The sequence below is a fragment of the Scomber japonicus genome, chromosome 22, assembly GCF_027409825.1.
Source record: "Scomber japonicus isolate fScoJap1 chromosome 22, fScoJap1.pri, whole genome shotgun sequence".
NCBI lineage: Eukaryota > Metazoa > Chordata > Actinopteri > Scombriformes > Scombridae > Scomber > Scomber japonicus.
In genome coordinates this window covers 21,467,473-21,482,020 of record NC_070599.1, presented here as the reverse complement: position 1 = coordinate 21,482,020, position 14,548 = coordinate 21,467,473, and positions in this window count along the sequence as shown.

The following is a 14,548-nucleotide window of genomic DNA, read 5'->3' as shown; positions in this document are numbered from 1 at the left end:
CCCAAGAGGGCACCTTAGCACTCGTTTTGGCTCCCAAGAGGGCACCTTAGCACGCGTTTTGGCTCTCGAGGACACCTTAGCACACATTTTGGCTCCCAAGAGGGCACCTTAGCACGCGTCTGGCTCCCAAGAGGGCACCTTAGCACACATTTTGGCTCTCAAGAGGACACCTTAGCACACATTTTATCTCCCAAGAGGGCACCTTAGCACACGTTTTGGCTCTCAAGAGGACACCTTAGCACACGTTTTGGCTCTCAAGAGGACACCTTAGCACACATTTTGGCTCTCAAGAGGACACCTTAGCACACGTTTTGGCTCCCAAGAGGGCACCTTAGCACGCGTCTGGCTCTCAAGAGGACACCTTAGCACACGTTTTGGCTCTCAAGAGGACACCTTAGCACACGTTTTGGCTCTCAAGAGGACACCTTAGCACACGTTTTGGCTCTCAAGAGGACACCTTAGCACACGTTTTGGCTCTCAAGAGGACACCTTGGCACACATTTTGGCTCTCAAGAGGGCACCTTAGCACACGTTTTGGCTCCAAGAGGGCAGGACGTTGTGGTCGAGCGAGTTAGAGAGTGAATGAGGAGAGGGAGCGCTGACAGTAAGAAAGCCAGTAAATTAGATCAATAACACGTTATTTTCAGATTGTTTCACAGCGGTTTCGTTTAACAGCACTATAATAAACTCAGAGGCGGTCCTATATATATTTTTTTTCAATAGTTTGTTTGGAACCTTTATTAACTGGTCAAATGTCTTTCCTGTGCTTTGTGGGTGTGTCATCATCATTCAAACCTACACAACTAGCAGTTAAATTACTAAAGCACACATCTTTTCTTTTCTTTTCTTTAAATAGATTTTTATTGATATAACCTCTTAATGTGGCTCTCAGAGTGCACCAGAATGATGCATTTGACTTAAAAATGTACAAAATGTTCTTGCTTGTAGCGAACATAATGACTCTCCACTGATAGCTACTGAATGAGTCACTTCATATAATTAGCGCGGGTCATGTGGTGATTCAGAGGCGCCAACTTTACTGGCTGCTTCACACAAACCCACACAACATCCATCATCCTGTTGCCACTCCAGCCTTGTGTGTCGGAGAACCAGCATAATCACTTTTCAACAAAACACAATCAGTGATCACATTCAGATACATGATACAGAGATCTTCCTCTCCCACAGTAGCTACAAGCAACAGAGTGTAACGTCAGGAACACAGCGGAGAGCGGTGGCGAAGAGGAGTGGTTTTGTCTGCTCCTCCCTCTATGTCAAGGGAGTCAAACATGTGGCCCGCGGGCCAGAACCGGCCCGTCTAGGGGAGCAATCCGGCCCACTTTCCTTCCTGTGTTCTTTTCCTCCCTTTCTTCATTCTGTCCTTCCTTCCTACCTTCCTTTTTTCCTTTCTTCCTTCCCTCTGTCCTTCCTCCTTACCTTCCTTTTTTCCTTTCCTTGTTTCTTCCTTCCGTCCTTCATTCCTTCCTTTTTTTTCTTCTGTCCTTCTTTCCATCTGGCCTTCCTTCCATCTGTCCTTCTTTCTGTTTGTCTTTTATTCCTTCCTTCCTTCTGTCTGTCTTCCATTCCTTCCTTCCTTCCTTCTGTCTTCCATTCCTTCCTTCCTTCTGTCTGTCTTTCATTCCTTCCTTCCTTCTGTCTGTCTTTCCTTCTTTCCTTCCTTCTGTCTTTCATTCCTTCTTTCCTTCTGTCTGTCTTTCCTTCTTTCCTTCCTTCTGTCTTTCATTCCTTCTTTCCTTCCGTCTGTCTCTGTCCGTCCGCCCGTCCTTCCTTACTTCCTTCCTTCTGCCTGTCTTTCGTTCTTTCCTTCCTTCCTTCCTTCCGTCTTTTATTCGTTCCTTCCTTCCTTCCGTCTTTTATTCGTTCCTTCCTTCCTTCCTTCCTTCCTCTCTTTAATGATCCGGCCCACACAAGATCAAAATGGTCTGTAATGAAAATGAGTTTGACACCCCTGCTCTAGGTTATTTAGAGATGAGTTTAGCCTTTATGAGTGCAACTTCACACACTGTCACCACTGACAACGGAAACACCGCAATCATTCTTTGCAGTCCTATCAGTTTTGTCTCTGCAGAATATGAGCTGGTGGTTTTAGGAGACCCAGTGACATTTTCACCGACTGTGCTACAGACTTGTGTGTCTTCCTTTGCATGTCTTGGGTTATAATTATTAACATGTATGACAAAGATTAGTGTCCACATCAATCAATTCAGTTCATCAGTATGACAGGTTTTATGGAAGGAAAGCAGCCACAGATCAGCTATATATCTGTAAATTCATACATCTAAATCTACAGCGAAGAGCTTGCACAATAGATGACTTCATGTTGTGTGTTTGACCACAGCTGCATGTCAAGATACACCCATAAAGACGAGGAGAGCAGCTGGTTTGTCAAGCTGTCGAGTCCTGCGGTCTTCCAAACCAGTTAAGCAATCATGGTTGAACAGGCTGTGGTTTCTTTACAGCAGTTTGGCCAAGGTGTCAAAGCTACTGCCAGACCAAATTCATCACTTCCTGCCCCTAACAAGGCACAGATTCATCCACAAACACAAACAAACACAGGCACCTTAGAAACAGCAGCAACACATTAAAGATATGTAGCGTTTGTGCAGTTTAAGTACTTTTTAAGATAAAATCAGGCTCAATAATAGGGGTATGTGACGATATTTTATGGTTTTGTGATTAAAGAATGTTTTCTTGCTGATAATGAGGATGTTAAGAACAGATCCCACAGTCAGGTTTAAGAGACAGTTTTGTATTTCTCCAGTCTGGAGCCACAACACTGAAACAACATGATCTTGGCCATAATAGATGACATATTTACCATTAATTATGGTAAATACACACAGTAGGGGGGAACATTTATTTTAAAAAAGACCAGTGTCAGGTGAAGATTTTTCCCCTTTTTTACAAACGATCATTTTATTTCAAATGTGTGAAAGAAGAAGAAGAAAGAAAAAAAAAACATATAAAAAAGAAAGCACAATGAAAACATGATCTGAAAGGGAGTGGGAAGAAGTCAACATTGAATCCCATCCCTACTTCATAAATCTATGCTTGCTAGAATAATAGTTACTTCATATATATGAAACATAATCTAATAACATACTAATCTAATATAGAGCGGGGCGAGTTAAGTGTTTTAAATCTGCTAGTTCATTTATGTCTTGCGTTATTACTTTACATTATTCTATATTTAGCTTGCCATTTGTGTGTTTTGTGAACTGAGCTGTGTTTCATCTATTATAACCCCAAGAAATGTATTTACGGCAACTCTTTCAATCATAACGCCATCAATTTGTATTTTAACATGTGAATTCATTCTGCAATTACCAAATAACATTATTTTAGTTTTGTTCAAGTTCAGTGATCAACTTGTTTATGTCAAACCATATCTTTAATAAATAACAGCTGTAAGTCATCACCAGTACAGAGTACAGGGTCGTCCTGATATCTCCTCACAATATTATACCAAACAAGTAACATCACAGAACCAATTAACTAATTACACAATTCTGCTATGATTAACTTTGTGAAACCACTGCAATATATTTATTCTGAACTTGGTGGTTATGTGAACCTCAAAGCACTACTGCACTTTATATCATCTTGTACCATAGTGTTTGTCAGGTGAACATCCAGTTTATCTCCTTTTGTGATTTCTATTCTTGTGTTGTATGGAATAACTCCTTTTTATGCCTTGGCAAAATTGTAATAAAATATTATTTTTATATATAACTTTACAGGCTGACTGCTTGTTATTTGAAGTAGGCCTACTGTTGAGTGATCTTATCATAAAGGTCAACATATTTTAAGTAACCCTCCCAAGGCTGCTGCTGAATTACACACCAGCGTAGAGTTGAGAGAGAAAAACAGAGGAACTGAACAGGAACAGGGTCAAGTATGGGGCAGCACCGAGGTCATGTCCTCGGTATTTTTTTCTTTGTTTTGTTTTATTGAGAAGTGAAAATACTTGCAGATACCACTGCTATGTTCCAAACCAACATAGTCGGCTGGAAATGTTTTCACTGGCCCCGGCCCCGATCTTATGTCCCAACTTGTTTCCAACTTACTGCTTTCCTTACCGAACAGCTCCAGCGCTTCTGTCAGCAGATTCGTCACAAATTCACACATATACATATATATATATATATATATATATATATATACACATATATATATATACTATTACTGTCTGGTGAATGACATTGTAGGGTTATGATTAGCAGTTGCATGTGATAGTTGTTAGTTGTATGGGATCATCTATTCGTCATAGTTAACATTCAGTCGGAGGACAGACATCCACAGTAAGGGGGTACAATTTATTCTAAGAAGACCAGTCTCAGGTGAAGATTTTGCCCCTTGATATCATCAAATATCAATTCATTCATTCAATTCATCATTCAATTCAATTTTAAGTAACCCTCCCAAAGCTTCTGCTGAATTATAGACCAGCGTAGATTTGAGAGAGAAAAACAGAGGAACTGAACAGGAACAGGGTCAAGTACGGGGCAGCAGTGATGTTAGAGGGGAGCAAGAGTTCACCATCGCCGAGGAGGGAAAATGGGAAAATGTTGATCTGCTAACAAGCAATGGATGAGTAACAGCAAGAAGGGAGTGGGAATAAAAAACAACCCTGAACTTTCTCCCTAATGGGCCCAGCCTCCGGCAAACAGTCACTAACAGGGTTGTCCTGATATCTCCTCACAATATTATACCAAACAAGGTATTTGTAGCAAGTAACATCACAGAACCAATTAACTAATTAATTACACAATTTTTCTATGATTACCTTCTATCAATTGCTTCCTTATGACAATCAAGCTGGATACAAACAAACCCCAGAATGGTAGTCTATGTTAGGATAAGTGTCAGCTCATAGCCCACCACGCAAATGACAGAGAAACAAACAGCACTCAGATGGAAGACAGTGAGATTTTAACTCCCCACACTTTTGGTTAAATGTGGAGCCTCATTTAACCCCTTCCCTCACTTGCTAACATGTCAACAGTGATACCAATGGATGCTTTAGGTTTTCCAGTTTCACTCAACACCATGGTCTTCTATCTACCTGTAGAAGTGAGCACGCTATAAATGCAAGGACAGTGAAGCGTTGTCCTACAGTCCTTTTAAAGTTGTGTATCTATATCTTGTCCATATACAGTTTGTAACTATAGGAATGGGAATCGAATTTAAGACTTCATGGTGCCAAAACGTTTAGTCTGTTTCCTTCTGTGTGTGGTCCTTCAAACCAAAATGGAGAAAAGGCCACCCAAGACCACCTAAATGTGCTCTTGGGTGGCCTATCTTTGTTATTAGCATACACTGAAAAAAACGATTCTGTGGTCATGTAGATTTTAATTAATGTTTTAGGTCAAATATATTCAATATAATTGTGTCTTTGATTTTGTGGCAGTTAGCGTTTCCATTATCATGTTTCCTACAGTATGTCCCTTGAGTGTTGTTTATAGCTATATCCTCTCTCTATTCTTATGAAATTAAGTAAACAGGTACATTTGTTTTAATGTTACGGTTAGACACCTTTCCAAAAGTGAAACATTGGGGGTTATATTGCATTACTGCACTTGCCTCACTTATGTTGGTTTTACTTCCTGTGTGGAGCTCGTCTTCCCGGGCAGGTAATGCAACCTTTCTGTAGTTTTGCTGTTTTGTTGCAACTTGCAAATGTGAATGTAAGTTATCAGTGTATTAACAGTGTCTGAAAACGTTTTAGGCAAGAAATGGGAAACGCACTAACAGAGTATTTCTTCATATTTGATTAGCGCTGTTTAGTTTAATTGTTGGGAGTTGCGTGAGCCGGCCGCCGAACTCAATTGGAAAAAAACGGCCATTTAACATTAAGATGACTGATGATGGATGGCTTGTTAACGAGTCATTTAAGTTACATTTTTACTGAAATAAATACAAATTGACCTACAAAATAGCTGCCGAATTAAACAGTGGCTCCTACTACCGTTACTTAAAAAATATATATCAGCATGTTGCTCATCCTGAAGGGTTGAAGGTTGTAAATTGGCAGGGTGGTTAATAACATATTTTTATGTGACCTGCAAAAAAACTAAATGACAACTGCAATAAATGTATCGTCTATTGATGCGATATGTTTGCAATATATTTTCTGACAGTTGTATACTAAGACACTTACAATTTCATGTTGCAGGACACTGAAAACTTGGGAGGAATTTGAACAGCTCATAATGGCTATTCCTGTGACCACAAAGCCTGGAGCTTCTACAAGCAACAGCCCGAAGAACATTGGAATTGTCATAGAGGGCGTGGAAGACATCACAGGACTTGGAGATATTGCCAGGGCTTGCTCTATCCTCCTGGGATGGACTTGGATGCGCTGAATCTCGCTTATCCCAGACAGCTGAAGTATGCCTCTGAGATATACCAAAAACCTTTTATGGAACTTGATGATTTAAAGCTGTCAAACAAAGCCCAGTCCCTCAAGAGCAAACTTCTGGCTTGAAAATGAGACAGTATTTTGAGTTCTGTACTTTTTGAGTCATATAACCTACTAGTTATTCCTAAGAAAGAAAAATATTTAGATTTAATTCATTGTATTGACTAAATTCAAATTAATGCACTGATTAATGTAGGTGATGATTATCATTGATATGTAAAATTAAATTATTTTTTATATTTACACATTTTGAAGTTTATCTTTTTCAAATCAACTCAATATTTTTGTTTAGGTTTTAATTATTTCCTTGATGTTTTCCTATTCGAATCTACTCATATTAAACTTAACTATTAAGGGTCTCATTTAATTAATTAATTTTAATTTAATTAATTTACTCAATACTAAACATGGTGAAATTTAATTAATAATATTGCTTGTAATCTGTTGCCTCATTTTTATTGAGTATAGGCCTATGTTGTATCTTTTCTTACAGTGTAGGTGATACCCCCTGAAAAGTATATAAAGGCAGGTCTGTGCTGTGTTCAAACCCTCTCTCCACTAAAGGAATAAATAAATCATAGCTGTTTTACATACAGCAAGTTAAAAAGAGAACAAAAAAGAAAGAGATTTAAAAAAAAAACATCAATGGAATATAAGAAAAATAACAATAAAAATAGAATACAGGTATACAGGTCCGTATTTTTTGGGACGTAATTGACAAATGGTGTCTCCCCTAATGACATTAATTGTAGTCAATTGGGATCAATCGCCCAATAGTATTTCTTTACCCAACGACTTTAATACTCCAATTATAATAATTACTCTGAAACATAATCTAAGTTTGCTTTCAGGCGCTATTTAGTTTCCTCACATTTAAAACTTGTTTTCTTGCGTTGGACAAAAAATTTTCTGAGCTGTGAAAGCGAGATGTTTTTTTTTTCTTATCTTGTTCTCAACCACTCGTATTTTTTTTCTTGATCTATGAAAATAGTAAAAAATAAGAAACCACTGGTGCATCCCGGAAATAAGAGGGATTTGTTCGTACGGCCTCTTGCGACGATATGATGAAGATTATAAAAATCGGGTTTGATTTCTGTGAAGTTGTTCATGTGAATGATAAAAGTCACATTCATTTCTACGGTGTGCCTCTTCTTTTAGCAATAATTATCACTTTTAAATGACTGTTTTAATTGTTTCACGTGTAAACATTTGCTTTTTAACCAGTGTGGATTTTTTAAAAGTCTTATTTAAACAAGTTTGTGCCTTTTTATGTTGGATAGTCTTAATTTTAAGATTTGTTTGAAACGTTTATATGTTTAAAAGTAACCTTTAGTAAGTAATAAGTAGTAGTGAGTAATAATTTTCCATTAAATATGTGTGAAATGGATTTTAACAGCAATGATAGTTTTACATGAATGAGTTAATGCAGAAATAACAGTAGGCGTGTTTTAATGTATTTTGTTTATTAATTCATACACACACACACAAAACACAAAACAAAACAAAAACTACAGAAACAAAACAAAATGTTACTTTGAAAACATTTGGGTTCAGCCTTAAAGGAGGCCTTGTAGCTTGAAACCTGGACTATGGCAGACAAGCAGGCACCACACATACAGGCCTGCAATTGCTGTAACACCCTCTGTGCTGTGCAGGCTTGTAACTCTATGCTAGTCCAATACTGCTATTTACTGCCATTGAGCTGTGAATATATAACAATGTGCAGACATACGTGCATCATTCTGCATTCAGTGAAATTCACTACAAGACTGACACCTTATAAGTAATATGCCCATAACATACTGTTTATAATGAGTCTCTGCACCCATTCACATTCATAAATTCATTGTTAAATGAATGTTTGATTAATGCTATAAAACATTCACAATCATTGTATATGGTCCAGGATGACATTTTATAGAATATGATGAATGGTGATTTTTGGGGCAGTTCACATTTGGACATTTGGACATCAACAAAAATGTGTATTAGTTACACAAACACTATGTATTGTGTTTCCTGTTTTACCTATAATCAGGGTCACCTAAAGTTCACCTAAAAGAAATGTTCATAGTGTGTTTTTCATAGTATATGATATAACAACAAAATACTATAGGCAGTAAATGTAAAATGAACCTGTTTCACAATTGTTAGCTAACTAACAGGTTTGGCAATACTAGTATTTTTGACAGAAACGAGGAAAAACTAAAGCATTAGTTTAATGGGTACATTGTAAAAACAAAAACGAGTACATGTCTAATAATAATAATATCAAGTTAATTAAAAAAAAGAAGTCAGTCACGAGCCCTTGGTTTGTCCTAACTTTTCACCTTCTCAGTCCCACAAGTCCCAACTCCCAACTCCACATCTCACTATTATCCAGATGTGTACGTGGTGTTTCCGTATTTACTTAAAGCTGTAGCTATGTTCAGTTTTTAATCGGTTTAATCTAATCGCAATGTATGTTAATTTCAAAGGCAATAATTAACATACATTGCAGAAATAAAAGTTTAAAAAAAAACAACAACATGAAAACATCCTCAATCATTTAAATTCAGCTTCAATCCCATTTTGCAAATGTGGAGATTTTGCACGGCCAGATGTTTTTCGGGATTTCATACACCACCCAAAACAACAGGCTAAAAGTGCAACAACTGCAGACGTCACAGCGACTGTAATGCCGACGATGGTTCCCTGCGGGGGCTGTCAACACACGAAAAGACAAGAAATGATTGAATTTAATACAATTAAAAACAATATTGCGTCAAAAGTTGAAATATGTTGGCTTATTTGTTTTCTATTGTTTGACTCAGATCTTTTTAAAACCCTAAAAACACCTCTGCACACACGCGGCTCTCTATAGAATAATGGTAAGTATTAATATCACATTTACAATACTTACATGAGATAAAAGTGAAGAAGCAGCCTGTTATTAGCACCATTGACTGACAGTTACTTAGAGTCTGGTCATTTTAACTCCTTTATTTACTGCTGGATAGTTTAGCCCACCATATTTTCTCTGTTGATCATTGTGTGCATATAATATTGCATTAACATAATATTAAGGTAAACTTGCATTATAACTTCACATTTGAGGAGCCTGCCTACTTGGTTGCTTTTCGCCGTGTTGTAAGGGGGCTGGAAAGGTGATGAAAGCTTGTGGGCCTAATTTAGACTTCTTTAAAATTACACTCTTTTTATACATTTTTATTTATTTACTTACTGTATATTTCTACCTGGCTACATTTACAGATTAAGATTTATGACACAAAACATATACCTTTTTTTTTTTAATATGACGCATCATTATAAATTCAACCAAGCAGTAGCTATAAATTAAAATTATGTTAAAATTTTAATTCAAATGCTTACAGGTCAATATGTCCGTAATAATAATTCAAAACATTTTAAATGCAGAACTTGTACTGGAGTGTAAAGTTATTTAAAGTTATATGTTGACATTTTTTAAATATACATAGCCTATATACTCACACATTCAGGTAGGGATGTCGAGGCGACAACACCAGACTTCCTCTTTTGGACCCTCACTTTCACAGCAGCGGCTTCCATCTTCACTTGGTCTTCATGGTTGATGAAGAAAACACCTTCGTCCTGCGGCTCAGCTCGCTTCAGATTCAGGGACAGGTCTCCTTGTTTGAACCAGTCAGGTGACACAGACACCTTTCCATTAAATCCTGTCCCATATGTGACCTCATGGGAGGAGAGATCCAGCTCACAGACAAGCTCACTGTTTTTCTCCCAGCGTATAAACCTCACATTAACTTCGCCTGCAGTGAGGAAATAGTAAGGTAGTTTGCCTTCCTCCCCCTCAGCCACCAGAACTTCAGAAGGAGCAAAAACATCCAGTTTGATGGGTTCCATGGAGCCACCACAAGTGAATTCATACACTCCGGCATCGTTGTAGTTGACGTTGTTTAAGACGACAGATGTGGTTGAAATGTTTTCCACTCTATGTCTGTAGTCTTCTTCTGGCACACCCTCCTTCAACACCAGCACAGGCTTGGCATTTTTCAGCAAGCGAGTGACTCCGAGTGCCTTGCCGTCTTTGCATTGCTGAGGCGCTGTCAAATTGACGGGGTCTCCCAAAATTGCAGAGACGCCGGAAACGTCTCTCCAAAAACACGCGACTTTAACGAGGAAGATGAGAGCAGAGATGGTCCGGAGCTGCGACATGGTCACTGTCTGTCACTGGTGTTAGTGTGTTTGTAGAGGATGCAGTTCGGGCTTTTCTGTTGACTCCGATGTATCTGACAATAGTATTTATAGTCTTCCAAAAAAAGAAAAAGAAATCTCTCCCACGTTAACTCTAAACGTCCCACCAATCAATGTATCTAACTAAACTGCCTCATCGGTCTCTCTCTTCCAAAGGCAATAGTTGGATGTAACCATGGCAGCTCATTTTCCCTCAATAAATGTCACTATGGGAGTTCAATTTGGCTCTATATTGTATTCGGTTTCTCGTTCTGCGTGGAGTACAGGAACACACACACAGACAAAAAACACTCATCCGCACATTAACTATCAAATTAATTCAAAATCTTTTTTTTTAAACGGACTTATTATTCTTATTTTTTTAACCACCTCCACAACCAGGGCACTCTTGAAAACAACACGAGCAGTAATTTTACCTCTTTTCAACTGAAGCAAAGTTTTCAGATTTATGACTGAAAAACTGTAGATTAAAAAAACCCAACAACCTAGGGACCCCCAAGTAGTAGCAGTTCATGAAAACACACACACACACACACACACACCTTTCTCCTACACAAAATCATTTTTCAAGTATGCCATGAGTTTCAGTTTGTAAAGACTTTCTTTTGTCGACAGTTTACAGTCTAATCAATCAGCTCTGATGGTATTAAGGATAATTAAGGAAGTAAATTCTTGATATTGGTCTGAGACACCTAATTTATTTAGTCAAATCTTCCTCTTCTCTATTAAATCTCTGCATTTTCATGGTGTTGACTATATGTGGTCAGCAGAGGGCGCCATTTATCTACTAGCGCCCAATAGTATTGTATTTTCATGTTAACCCATTGCGGGTTTTACATGTTAATTTTCTCTCTTTTGTTTTCAGCAACCATGCAAAGAGCAGAGGAAGGAGGTTTTGTGTTTTATTTGATTCCCCATTGAAATGAAATATCTTCTTTTCTTTAGTCCAGTTCTTTTAATGATGATGACGATGATTATCCAATGTTTCATATGATGTTTTAAATAGACATTGGAATATTGCTTTAAGTGTCGGTTTTCACATTATTGTTGTCAGAAAATAGACCCGCCGACAGGGGGGTAGTTATCCTGTCCTCTTTCTGTTAATCGTCTGCTGAAATAATTTGTCAAAATTGGTTTATCTTTCTCCTACGCAGCAAAATCATTTTCCAAGTATGCCATGACTTTTAGTTTGTAAAGACTTTCTTTTGTCGACAGTTTACGGTCTAATCAATCAGCTCTGATGGTATTAAATATAATTAAGGATGTAAATTCTTGATATTGGTCTGAGACACCTAATGTATTTAGTCAAATCTTCCTCTTCTCTATTAGATCTCTGCATTTTCATGGTGTTGACTATATGTGGTCAGCAGAGGGCGCCATTTATCTACTAGCGCCCAATAGTATTGTATTTTCATGTTAACCCATTGCGGGTTTTACATGTTAATTTTCTCTCTTTTGTTTTCAACAACCATGCAAAGAGCAGAGGAAGGAGGTTTTGTCTTTTATTTGATTCCCCATTGAAATGAAATATCTTCCAGTTCTTTTAATGATGATGACGATGATTATCTAATGTTTCATATGATGTTTTAAATAGACATTGGAATATTGCTTTAAATGTCGGTTTTCACATTATTGTTGTCAGAAAATAGACCCGCCGACAGGGGGTAGTTATCCTGTCCTCTTTCTGTTAAATCGTCTGCTGAAATAATTTGTCAAAATTGGTTTATTCGGAACATAGTGGTCAAAAAAATGTTTTAACTTTCACCAAAATGGTTTGCTAAAATTGCCAAAAGATAAGAAAAGGCAATCGACAACGTTAATGAGCAGAGAAAGACAATTAACAACACGGTGCAGCCACTATAACCTTACAAGCCTTCCACTCGCTTTGATTTTTAAAAGGTGTATTGGTTTGTATAAAAGCCTGATACAACACTACATCTGTGATAGAAAAAGGTGAGTCCGGTATAGTGTCACAGGAGAAAAGGAGAGAGTATAATAAACGCACACACCATTCAAATCCACTGACACCTGCCGACGTGGCAAACCTTTCAAACGTCTTTGAAAGGTTTGCCACAAACGAGCCTTGTTAGTAACGCAGGGACATAAGACTGAATGTCTTATGTCCCTGCGTTACTAACAAGGCTCACAAACGAGCCTTGTTAGTAACGCAGGGACATAAGACTGAATGTCTTATGTCCCTGCGTTACTAACAAGGCTCGTTTGTTTTTTGAAAAATAAAATGGATACATTTCTTTTTCAAACCTAATAAACCGCCACAAGAACACATGAAACTCTTACAAAAGATTTGAGATTATTCATTGATGTATTTGTACTCACAGATCCAGAGTCTCTCTTTTTGAGCGTCTGACAGCAGCAGGGTGTCACTTCTTATTCCATCTTTAATCGCAGGTAAACACCTTCATCCTGCTGCTGAGCTTCCTCCAGTGTCACTGATCTCTCCAATAAATCCATTCCCATACTTGACAGTCCCAGAGGAAAGATGCAGGCTCCACAACATGATCACCTACATTTACGAAGTGAGACTAAAGTTAGGTTGTTTTTCTCCCTCTATGAGCACTTAAAAGAGTTCCACAGCCCCCAGCTGGTTTGATGATATATGCAAACATGAAAACGTAATCAATGGTTGCATATGTTCATATAGTTCAAGTGCAGATGCTCACATCGTTACAGACATCCCAACTCTGCGGGAGTTCTGGGAGTCTCCCCAATATTTATAGGGGCCCCCTGGAGGGGAATCTGGAGTGAGTGAGTGAGCGAGCAAGAGCGCGCACTACAGAGTGACTGCGCGCGTGTGTGTTTGTGTGACTATAAATGCAGCGCGTGTGACAGCAAAGCGTCCTCATAGCTCTGTGTTGCCGCATATTAGACCGATCACATCACACCTATCAAATTAAAGACAGGCCACGCATACAGCAGGTGTCATGGTTAACAGGTGATTTTAAATACTGCTGAAAGGATACTGCTTTTGCCAGTGTGCCAATGACTATGCTGTAATCATGCCTTTGCTGACATAAAAAAGAGCCAATTGTCACTGACCTCTTTCCTAAAACATGTTTCTTATTAAATAAGCTGTTGTTGTTCAGGTTGGTTGAGCTGTATTTCCAAGAAATGGTTTTGTTGGAAGCCAAGTATGATTTCACAGTCAGGTTTATTGTGCAATTACATGGCCAAACAACAAAAGCTATACACATAAAAAATGTGTGTACTTTATTAAAGATGCATAACACATGTACTGTATGTGTTTTCCAACACATTAGAGAAAAACATATTTCCACAATCTGTTAATCAATGCCATTTCAATGACATCTAGTGCCAGGAAACTTCATAGTTTCTAAAAAGCATGTTTAATGCAACTTCTAATGCAAACTTTGCTGTGTACAAACAAGTGACTGGCTCTCGTCCACCACCACATCATAATGATTAGCAGAGCTTGAAAATATGTCTCCCAGGCTGTAGCCTATAGCCTGGGAGACATTACCTCCCAGGCTGTAGCCAGGGAGGTAATGTGGTAATCTATGGCTAACACTTTCTTGCTGTACATTTCTCAATCATGATCACTCTTGTGGTCCAGTTCTTTCTTATCACTTCCAATTTTGCAATTTAAATCAACTTCTATTTCAGTATTCTACATCTTCCTTGGTTGTATATTTAACAAATTGTAACTGCAATATTTTATTTTCTTTGTTTATTCTTAAAATGTGGAATGGAGCACGGCCTGCTGGGAAAGGGAGAAAATTGCTCATTCAATGAATGAACAGTTTGCAAAATCAGGTCAAGTCCAATTCACAAATGTAGATTACATATTGTGATCTAAGGCGATTTTCAAGTCGCATATTTTTTTTCTGGAAGTGA